The sequence below is a fragment of the Oryctolagus cuniculus genome, chromosome 7 (genome assembly GCF_964237555.1).
Source record: "Oryctolagus cuniculus chromosome 7, mOryCun1.1, whole genome shotgun sequence".
NCBI classification, from domain to species: Eukaryota; Metazoa; Chordata; class Mammalia; order Lagomorpha; family Leporidae; genus Oryctolagus; species Oryctolagus cuniculus.
In genome coordinates, this window is record NC_091438.1 from 65,550,290 (window position 1) to 65,561,333 (window position 11,044).

General features: G+C 38.5%; 1 pseudogene; it reads left to right on the forward strand.

Moving 5' to 3' along the window:
* Window positions 1-5,197: 5,197 nt before the first annotated feature.
* Window positions 5,198-6,814, forward strand: LOC127485256 (furin pseudogene; annotated as a pseudogene).
* Window positions 6,815-11,044: the final 4,230 nt, after the last annotated feature.

Below are 11,044 nucleotides of genomic sequence, written 5' to 3' on the forward strand. Positions count from 1 at the left end.
GGCTTCCGACTTCGGATCAGCGTGGTGCGCCAACCGCAGTGGCCATTGGAGGGTGAACCAATGGTAAAGGAAGACCTTTCTCTCTTTCTCTCTCTCTCTCTCACTGTCCACTCTGCCTGTCAAAAAAAAAAAAAAAACATTTTGCATCAGACAAACTTATTTTTTAATTCCATTTTCCATGAACATATACAAAGCCCCCTCATACAAATAAATATGTACATAACACTTATATATTCATGTCTACATGTATATGTAATTTTCATCAAGTAGTCCAAAGGACTAAAATGAAATTCACCCAATATAACATATTGGTACGATATTTTTCTCACTTATAAGGTAAAATCACTAATTGATGACTCATAATTCCCAAGAATCCTGAAACTATTTTGATCCAAGAAAGTTTCCTGGAGTTATGTGTTTGGGTGCTTACTTTACCAACATTCAAAACTTCTGTTATAGCTGGTTTATCCCCACTCTCCCAGACACACTGTCAAAATAATGAGATGGTGAAAATGTGACATGTGTGTTTTCATGTTCAAGACTCAAATCTGGCACTTCAGCTTTGCATGTGTCACAGAGAGATGTATCTAAGGGACGGTTTTGATTTGACAGCTATCTTCTACCTGCTTATCCAAATACAAGTCCTCTTTAATGATATGTATTAAACTTCTAAATCAAAGAAAACAATTTTTGTTTATTGTAAATGAGTTCTGAATAAATGTTCACTTTTTTTCTTAACAGCCAATGCATGTTTATATATCAGTAAAATACAGAAGAAAATTTCCAACAATTACTACATACTTTGGGAGGTATGACACATCATAACACAGAGAAAAATTGATTGTTATTAACTCTGATTCTTTCTCTCAAAAAGCACATCTTTATATAAATAAAATATTTAGTTTAATACAAAGGCAGTCACTTTTATAATAAGAACAGTCTATAACAATTTATTTAATAAGTAGTCAACTTATCCTGTTTCTATTTTCTTTTCTCTAAACAATTTAAAGAAAGAGTGGTATAGCCTGCACTTTTTTTGTCTTCCTTTCTTAAGAACTAAAAATATCTCACATGTGGGCTTAGTTATTTCTGCAGTTGCTCTAAATGTTCTAAAGGCTTCTTCATTTTTTTCATTATTCTCTTCCCTTAAATTATTCTGGTTTCTCAGATCTTTAAGATTTACAATAATATTTACATGAAAACACAAAACATTTTTCCAGTATGTATTTCATAACTGATATAAATTTCTTCAAATTTCTTGAGACAGGATTCTATCTACTCTTGGTCTGTATTTGCCCTCTAGTTTCCAAACAATTTCCCTTTAAAATCTACATCTATCTATCTATCTATCTATCCATCTACCTATCATTTCATATTTTATTTTAAAAAGTCATACATTTTAGCTCTTTATATTTAATAGTATTTTAGTTCACACTAGTGTTTTTCAAATAATATGTGTTTGCCTTGTTCTTCTTCACTATGCTGTGCTGATTTTTCAAATTTTTTAGGCAAATTCTCCATTATTTACCATTTTTAAAGAGGCCAATGTTGCCATTCCAGCTCTGACCATTAAAATGGGTCAGCTTATTTGCACATTGTTCTTTAATAAAAATGCCTGCATAATCTGAGTCATTTTTGCTATGTCCAGGACTTTGCAGATGATCTTCCTAGTCATCCACCTCAAAAATGAAATATGCTCCTAGATTGGCTTCTTCAACGACATTTCAAGCCACACGCTGCATGCGTCTTCATACTTTATGCTTGGTCTTAGTAAAATATGCGAGGAGGTAATTATCTTATTCTTAGAGTTACCAGCCTTGTCCTAATTTTCCACTAATTTTGGCACACACCCAAATCCAAGCAAGGAACTGTTTTTTTAATTAGAATTGATTATAGAGAAAAAAAAAAGTGAGGCATTTTGATAACAACTCAACTCCAGAAAAGTGATTAAGAGTGTAAAAATAAAGAGTATAAAATCTGTACCCCTGCTTTATTATTTACTAACGTGGGACCTTAGGACACTCCCACCATGTCTGATAGATCAGCTCTTAATTGTTCTGTGATTTCCCACACATGATAAACTGCATTTATTGTTGCTTTGTCTTTGCTTTGGGCTTCCAAACATTTGTGAAATGGCTAGTTGTTGGTCTCTTGTATTTATTCTCTATTTTGTTCCTTGTCCTTCTTAAATATGTACATTAATTTTTTTCAAATGTACTTTGTCATTGTTTCATTAAATACTGTTCTGCTTGTTTCTGTGTTATCCTTCTATTATAATAATTTTGTTGTCATCTTAGTGTTATTTAGCAGATCTCTGAGGCATTTTTTTTACTGTTTTATGGACTAGATAACCTCTTTTGACATATCTGGAAGTTTCCTGATCATTTTTTCTGCCACCTTACGTCTCCCATTTAGCAGCTGACATCTTGGCAGAGTAGGTAAAGGTGACACCTATAACACTGGCATCCCATGTAGGTACTGGTTCAAGTACCTGCTATTACACTTCCAATCCAATTCTCTGCTAATGACCTGAGAAAGCAGTAGAAGATGGCCCAAGTACTTGGGCCATGTCACGCATGTGGAAGACATAGAGAAAGCACCTGCTCCTGGCTTCAAACCAGTCCAGTGCAGTCATTGTGGCAATATGGGGAGTGAACCATATGGGAGATTTTCTCTTTTGGTCTCTCCCTCTCACTCTCTGTAAACTATGCCTTTTAAATGAATGAATAACTAACTAAATAAATAATTTAGCTTCTCTAGTAACTTTTTATATAGTTATTAATGCACTTTTCAACTTTAGAATTTTCATCTGATTCTTCTTAATGTAATTTTAAACTGTTTAAGCTATCCTGTATTTCACCAATTGAGTCATGCCATGAAACTTCCAATCTTAAACCTGTTTTCCTGATCATTTATAACATATTTTAGTATATGTGCTGCCGAAGCGAGCACATTTATAAAGGTTCTTTGAACCTTTTTCTGTTAAGTTAATTGTCAGGATTCCCTGTGGGAAGTTTCTCAAAATAAACAATATGAAAGTCAAAAGCATTTGTTGAGGTAACTAAATATAAAGATTTCTTTCTTTATTTGAAAGGCAGGGGGACAGAGAGAGGGTGAGACTCAGAGAGATACTGATCCTCTGGTTTACTCTCCAAACTGCCACATGTCCAGAGTTGGGTTAGGCTGACATGGGGAGCCAGGAACTCCATCTGAGTCCCCCTAATAGGGGCGAAGGCCAAGGGCTTTGGCCATCTTCCATTGCTTTACCAGATGCATTGGCAGAGAATATGCAATGCCACTGTTGAAATTGTGGCTTCACCTGTTGTGCCAAATGTTGGCCCCCATATTATCACATTTGATTTTTTAAAATATTTATTTATTGATTGATTCTGAATGTTTAAATTTATGTAAGGTGAATAAATGTCATGTATATGGATTTAAGAGCATGATACTTCCCATCATACCCTCACTCCACTCATGCTCCCACCCCCCCTCCTCTTTACTTCCTATTTTTTCATAAATTATACAATGACACATTTTTAGTTTATTTTATAATCATAAGCTTAACCCTCCACTAAATAAAGAACTCGATCAGTAGTAAGTAGAAAAACCACTGCTTTTCAAGAGTATACAAACAGACTGTAAACAATAATCAAATCTCAAAATGTCAATTTCACTCAGATACATTACATTTTTTGCACTATGTATATTAGTTGCCACAAATCAGGGAAAACACTGGATATTTGTCTTTTGGGGACTAGCTTATTTCATTAAGCATAATAGTTTCCAGTTGAATCTATTTTGTTGCAAAAGACAGGAGTTCATTCTATTTTATGGATGCATAATATTCCATAGTGTACATATACCATATTTTCTTCATCCAGTCATCAGTTGATGGACATCTGAGTTGATTCCATATAAGCTATTGTGAATTCAATTGCAACAAACATGGAGGTACAGATAAATGTCTTAAATGATGATTTTATTTTGTTTGGGTAAATTCCCAAGAGTGGGATGTCTGTGTTATATGGATCTATTTTCAAATTTCTGAATAATCTCCATACTGTATTCCATGATGTTTATACTAGTTTACATTGCCACTAACAGTATATTAGGGTATGTTTTCCCCACATCCTCATCAGCATTTAAAATTTTTTTTATAATAGTCATTTTAACTGGGATGAAGTGAAACCTCATTGTGGTTTTGGTTTGCATTTCCTTGATGGGACTCTTCTATCTGCTTGCCACTCACCTAAAGGCCACAATGACCAGGGCTGGGCCAGGCTGAAGCCAGGAGCCAGGAGCTCCATCCAGGTTTCCCATGTTGGTGCCAGGGACCCAGACACTTGTGTCATCTTCTGTTGCTTTCCCAGGCACATTAGCAGGAAGATGGATAAAAAGTGGAGCAAGCAGGATAGAAAGTGGAGCAGGTCAGTGTTGCATGTAGCAGCTCTACCTGGTATGTCATAATGCCAGCACCTTGATTTGCTTCTTTTCCCCTCTTGCATTCTGGGGTAATAGTATGATGGTACTGTATCCAATTTAAGAATGCATTTTTGGTGCATCCTTTTCTTTAACATCTTTTACAAATTTAACATATCTAAAGAATATTTTTAATTGGTCTATAAGGGTAAAGGGGATGGCGGAAGTCCATGAACAGTGTGGATTTATTCATCACCAGTTTGAGTCCTTAGGATATTTGTATTTGAAAATTAATTTTGTTTTTAAATTTTATTTAAGGTAAACAAATTTCATGTATTTCATATATATAGATTTAGGAACATGGTGATACTTCCCACCCTACCCTCCCTCCTGCCCATGTTCCTACCCTTCCTCCTCCTTCCTCTCTTATTCCCTCTCTTAATTTTTATAATGATCTACTTTCAGTTTACTTTCTACTCATAAGATTAACCGTACACTAAGTAAAGACTTCAACAAATATCAAGGATAAAAAACAAGCACCGTTCCTCAATGTTAGAGACAAGGGCTGTAAAATTAATTTTAAAACTAACCTTGATTCTAATATTTATATACTTATATAAATATATTTATATAAAATATATTATATAAAATATAATATATTATATACTTTTTTCTGGGAATTGTTTTCATCGATATATGGGTATGTATATTTGTATATATTTAAGTATATATGTGTGTTTGTACTTACACATAAATATACATTTACATTTATGGGATGGGGGCCAGCTGCAAGTGCGACAAATACACTAACAGCATCTACACGTTGTCCATCAGCAGCACCACTCAGACTGGCAACATGCCCTAGTACGAGGTACCTGCTGCTCCACACTGGCCACCGCTTACAGCAGAGGCAAGCAGACAAGAAGCAGATCCTGAACACTGACTTGCGGCAGAAGTGCACAGTCTCACATGGGCACCTCAGCCTCGGCCCCTTTGGCAGCTGGCATCATTGCACTCACCTGGAGGCCAAGAAGCTGCTTACCTGGCGGGACATGCAGCACTTGGTGGTACAGACCTCAAAGCCAGCCCACCTCAATGCTGATAAATGTACAGCCAACGGCGTGGGCCACAAAGCGAGCAACTCATATGGCTGTGGGTTACTAGATGGCAAGTGTCATGGTGGCTTTGGTTCAGAAGTGGATGACAGCGGCCCCCCAGCGGAAGTGCATCATCGACATCCTCACGGAGTCCAAGGACCGTAGGAAACAGCTGGAGATGCGCAAGACGGTGACCGCGTGCCTGGGTCACCCAAGCACATCACCTAGCTGGAGCAGGCCAAGGCACACCGCACCCTGTCATACAACTGCCTCAGGGGCCCAGCTATCCACCTGGTCAGCCCCATGGGCACCCGCTCCATCCTGCTGGCCATGAGACCCCACGACTACTTTGCAGACGGTTTCGACGACTGAGCCTTCAAGACACACTGTTCCTGGGACAAGGATCTCCCTGGTGAGTGGGTCCTAGAGATTGAGAACCCAGCTGATCAAGTTCACCCTCGCGCTCTATGGCCCGGCTCCCGAAGGGCTGCACAAGCCTCCTGAAAGCAGCGGCTGGAAGACCCTGCATCAGCAGAGCTGTGTTTAGCACTGCCTGCCGGGGTTCACTCCCCAAGTCCTCGATACGCACTATAGCACCTAGAACGACGTGGAGACCATCCAGGCCATCCTCTGCACTCCCTGCCATGCCTCGTGCGCCACCTGCCCGGGGCCAGCCCCCATCGACTGACTCAGCTGCCCCAGATACATTTCCCTGCACCCCATGAAGCAGATCAGCTCTCTGCAAGACCAGAGCAGCAGCAACAGCCTCCGCCTTCATGCTGGAATTCTTCACTGCCTTCCTGGTCCTGCAGCCGCGCTCTGGCTTCAGTGAAGTGACACACCTTGGATCGAGACCTCATCTCCTACAAGAGGCTGCCACCGAAGCCTGGAAGGAAGAGTGCCTTGGGAGGACTAGGGCCAGGGCAAGACGACCGCCTTTATCAAAGACCGGAGCACCCTTTGAGGAGGCAAAAATGCAGGACCTTGGTCCTGACCTATGATCGCCACTTCTGCCGAAGCTCACCAGAGTTGGGGGACAGCGTCAGGGATGCAAAAGCCCCGCCTCCAAATCTCTCCTAGGCCAACCTATCTGCTGTCTGAATGGGGACCATTATTGCTTTAGAGGGACAGGGGAGGGGCAAAAGCCACAGCAGCCTGGGCCAGGAATCCAGAAAACGAAGGGCTGCCCCTCTCCACTTGGCAGGACTCTAGCTGGGCTTCACTCCTTTTTCCACTTGCAGAGGGTCCTGGGGTAAATGGAGCCCCTTCCTATACCCCAGCTGGTTCTGCTTTCACCCCCGGCTGGCTGGGCCCAGGGAGGGGGTTGGTGAGACTCAGTGTCTGCCGACCCTGCAGCCTCCCAACTAGCCCAAACCCAGTTCCAAAATTAAAAAAAAAAAAAAAAAAAAAAAAAAAAAAAAAAAAAAGTATTTTGGTGAAGTAAAAAGTGCCAAAGGAGGGGATGGGATTCTGTGGGACTGAGTGGGCCTCACTCCCACAAGTTTGAACGATGCAACTTTAGCTGCCAAAAGATGCTGAGAAAATATTGTGAAAATTGATAGCAACAACTTGGATGACCTAGGGCTGGCGCTGTGGTTTGGTGGGTAAAGCCGCCACCTGCAGTGCCAGCATCCCATATAGGCACTGGTTCTAGTTTCGCTGCTGCACTTCTGATCCAGCTCTCTGCTATGGCCTGGGAAAGCAGTAGAACATGGTTCAAGTCCTTGGGCTCCTGCACTCCCGTGGGAGACCTAGAAGAAGCTCCTGGCTCCTGGATTCAGATTGGCGCAGCTCCAGCCATTGCAGCCAATTAGAGAGTGAACCAGTGGTTGGAAGACCTCTCTCTCTCTCTCTACCTCTCCTTCTCTCTCTGTGTAACTCTGACTTTGAAGTAAATAAATAAATCTTTAAAAAAAGAAAGAGAAAATGTGTAATTCCTCAGAACACAAAGCCTCTCTCTCTCTCTCTCTCTCTCTCTCCCTCTCTCTCTCACACACACACACATACCCTCCATCTCAGCCTGTCAAATAAATTAAGTAAATTAGGCGGATAAATAATAGTTTATTTCTCAACCTCTTCTATTAAATGTTACATTAGGGAAAACTTCTGAACTCATTTATGAGGCAGCATTTCCCAGATATGAAAGCCAGAAAGGGATATTAAAACAAAATAGCTTACCAAGATTCTCAGTGAATTTCAGTGCAAATATGTTCAGCAAAATACCAATGAAATAAATTTGACAGCACAGAAATCATACACCCCAATGAAGCGTGCTGTTCAACATAGGCATATAAATAAGTGTGGTACCTCACATTTATAGAATCCTGCTATAGACAAACCGTTTACCAATAATGAACATCTTTTCATGACAAGAACCCAACATATTAGGTATAGGAGGAACCTAGCTCTATAAAATAAAGGCTGTATACAAAAAGACCATCATGCTTAATGGAATGGTGAAAAGTGGAAACTTTCCTCTAACATGAGACGAAAGAAAAGGACATCCACTATCATCACGTTTAGTCAGTATAATACTGGAAATTCAATTCAAAGCAATTAGGCAAGACAAAAAAGTAAAAGGCATCCAAATCGGAAATAAGAGTTAATATTCTTTGTTTTCAGACACATGAGCCACCAAAAGTAGCAAATAGAGATGAGTATGAATAATTTATACTAAGTAATTTCTTATATTTAAAAATGTGTCACATAGCAAAATGAACACATTGCTATCATTGCTAATCTTGTCAACTATCACAGTCTCAACTATGTTTAAAATATTGATATTTTACATAAATCATATTTAAACATTTTTGTCCTGTTGTTAAAGGAAAGGAATAGTAGACTCTTTAAGTGAGATAACATTAAATATCATTCTATTTTCCTATTAATATAACAAGAGATATATTGAACTTAACAACTAACATAAGGACTCCATCCTTTTTTAATAACCTAGATACTTTTGAAATATCTTTTTTTCTTCAGTTGTAGTTGGTTGTCACTTTGGGGGCCAACTTCCAACTGCATAGTGATATATATTATTATATAAGTAGTAATATTTATACATACCCATATTATAATTTTTTATAAATATATAGCAGTAAATAAATATTCTTTTTGCATATAATTGTTTTAGCCTCACTGAAATATATTTTTGGTCACTCTAGCACTTTTAAAACAGCAGAAAGTCATTAAAAATAGGAAACTGAAGTCAAATTATCTTACAATTTACAATAGCATCTAATGTTAAATCTTTATTTGATGACATAAATAAAAATTTTAAATTTTAGTGAGACTGATGTTAAATAATAGATTCTTGAACATATTAAGTTAGATTTAACATTTCAGACTTAATACTTTTTCTGGAAAACACACATCATTTAATCTTATGAAACTGTCTTTTAAATACAAGGAAATATGTGATATTATTTAGAAACAAAGCCAAAAAATGTGACCCATATTTATCTTAATTAATTTATTTATTTGAAAGTCAGGTTGACAGGCAGACAGGGAGAGACAGAGAGAGAGATCTTTCATCTACTGCTTCACCCATTAAATGATCGCCATAGCTGGATCTGGGCCAAGCCAAAACGAGGAGCCAGGAACTCCATCCAAGTCTCCTACATGGGTGCAGACGTCCAAGAACTTAGGTATCTCTACTGTCTTCCCACAAGCATTAGTAGGAATATGGATTGAAGTGGTATAGCCAGGACTCATACTGGTACTCTGATATTGGATGCGGACATTGAAACTGGTGATATAAGCTGTTGTGCCAGGCCAGTCCTCTATGTTTCTTTTAATTGCAGATTTTCCATGTGTCATGATTAAGGGTAGAAACTGAAGAGACATCTATTCTATATATTTTTTCATTGGGATGTTTTCTAATTTAGAAATGTGGTAAAGGACATAAGAAATTTTGCCAAAAATTATAAAATGATTTCAAGTAATATTATTGTGTATATGGACACTAAAAGGGAGTATATAAAATGAGCTGCAACATACATGTTTTTATATAATTTGTTTTCTGTAGTACCAGGTTGAATATGGAGTAAGCAGGAGAAAGAATAATGTGACAAACCTACACTATTTTAATGAGCATATTTCCCTCCTCTATAAAATCCTTATTTTTCTGTTTCTTCTCAATCACTTATATCTCCTTTTTTTTTTGACAGGCAGAGTGAACAGTGAGAGAGACAGAGAGAAAGGTCTTCCTTTGCCGTTGGTTCACCCTCCAATGGCCACCACGGCCGGCGCACCACGCTGATCCAATGGCAGGAGCCAGGTGCTTCTCCTGGTCTCCCAGGGGGTGCAGGGCCCAAGCACTTGGGCCATCCTCCACTGCACTCCCTGGCCACAGCAGAGAGCTGGCCTGGAAGAGGGGCAACCGGGACAGAATCCGGCGCCCCGACCGGGCCTAGAACCCGGTGTGCCGGCGCCGCAAGGCGGAGGATTAGCCTAGTGAGCCACGGCGCCGGCCTTATATCTCCTTTACTGTTATGATATATTTTGCAAGAACACAAGATATTTACAGTGAATAAACCAGTCTTTTTCTTCAGTTTCACAGACACGAAATCAATGAGTTCTTAAACAATATCTCAAAAATGTACCCATTCAAATAATAAAACAGAAAAATGAATCAACTACCTTGGTATAAAGCTTAATAAACAAAGATACTAATTGGTTGAATTTTTTGTGAATATTTTGCATATCCTTTGTTTTCTTTATAATATTTTAAAAGGATGTTTTTATAGCATGTAGAAGAAATAACATGAATCTTGAATTTTTGAATATTTATAATGATATTACTGTGAAAACAATAACCCAATCAAGGGAATGCATGTTTGTGTAGAAATTCCTAAATTTAAATACCTACTGTGAATTTCATACCATGAATCGGAGTGTGCTGTGCATGATTGAGTTGAGAGACCAAAATAACTGAAATATATGAAGCTTTTTAAGATTTTATGTTAAAATGGGTGACAATATCCACAAATGATATTTTGATGAAGAGGATAATTCATATGAGTTGGAGTCAGTAGTGAAACCTCTGATGAAGACAGAGGACTCTAATTTCAGAAGAATACATGGTGATATGCAAAAGTTAGGGGACAATCAGACATCTTTACTGATAAAAGGGAAAAACATTAATGAGCACATGACAAAAGCAGAAAAGGAACTGGTTTGCTGTAACTTTGAAACATAAAGACTTGGAATAGTAAGATAAAATATACATAAGCACAGAGGAAGGATCAAATGCACTCATGGTATACTGCATCTGTAAATAAAAGGCACCTTATTTTATTCAGAGCTGATCTGATCTCAGGGTGAAAACACAAATGCTGTATAGAGGAAGAGGAAGCAACAAGAATTTTTATTTCTAATCTTTTAATTGCATTAATCTTACAGGTTGAGAATAACCAATGTTTATTCCCTCAAAGTTCTGATTCTACTTCTGTTCCTTCTTAACTTAGTGTTTTTGGGGGCTGGCACTCTGGTGTAGTAGGGTAGGCCTCTGTCTGTGGCACCAG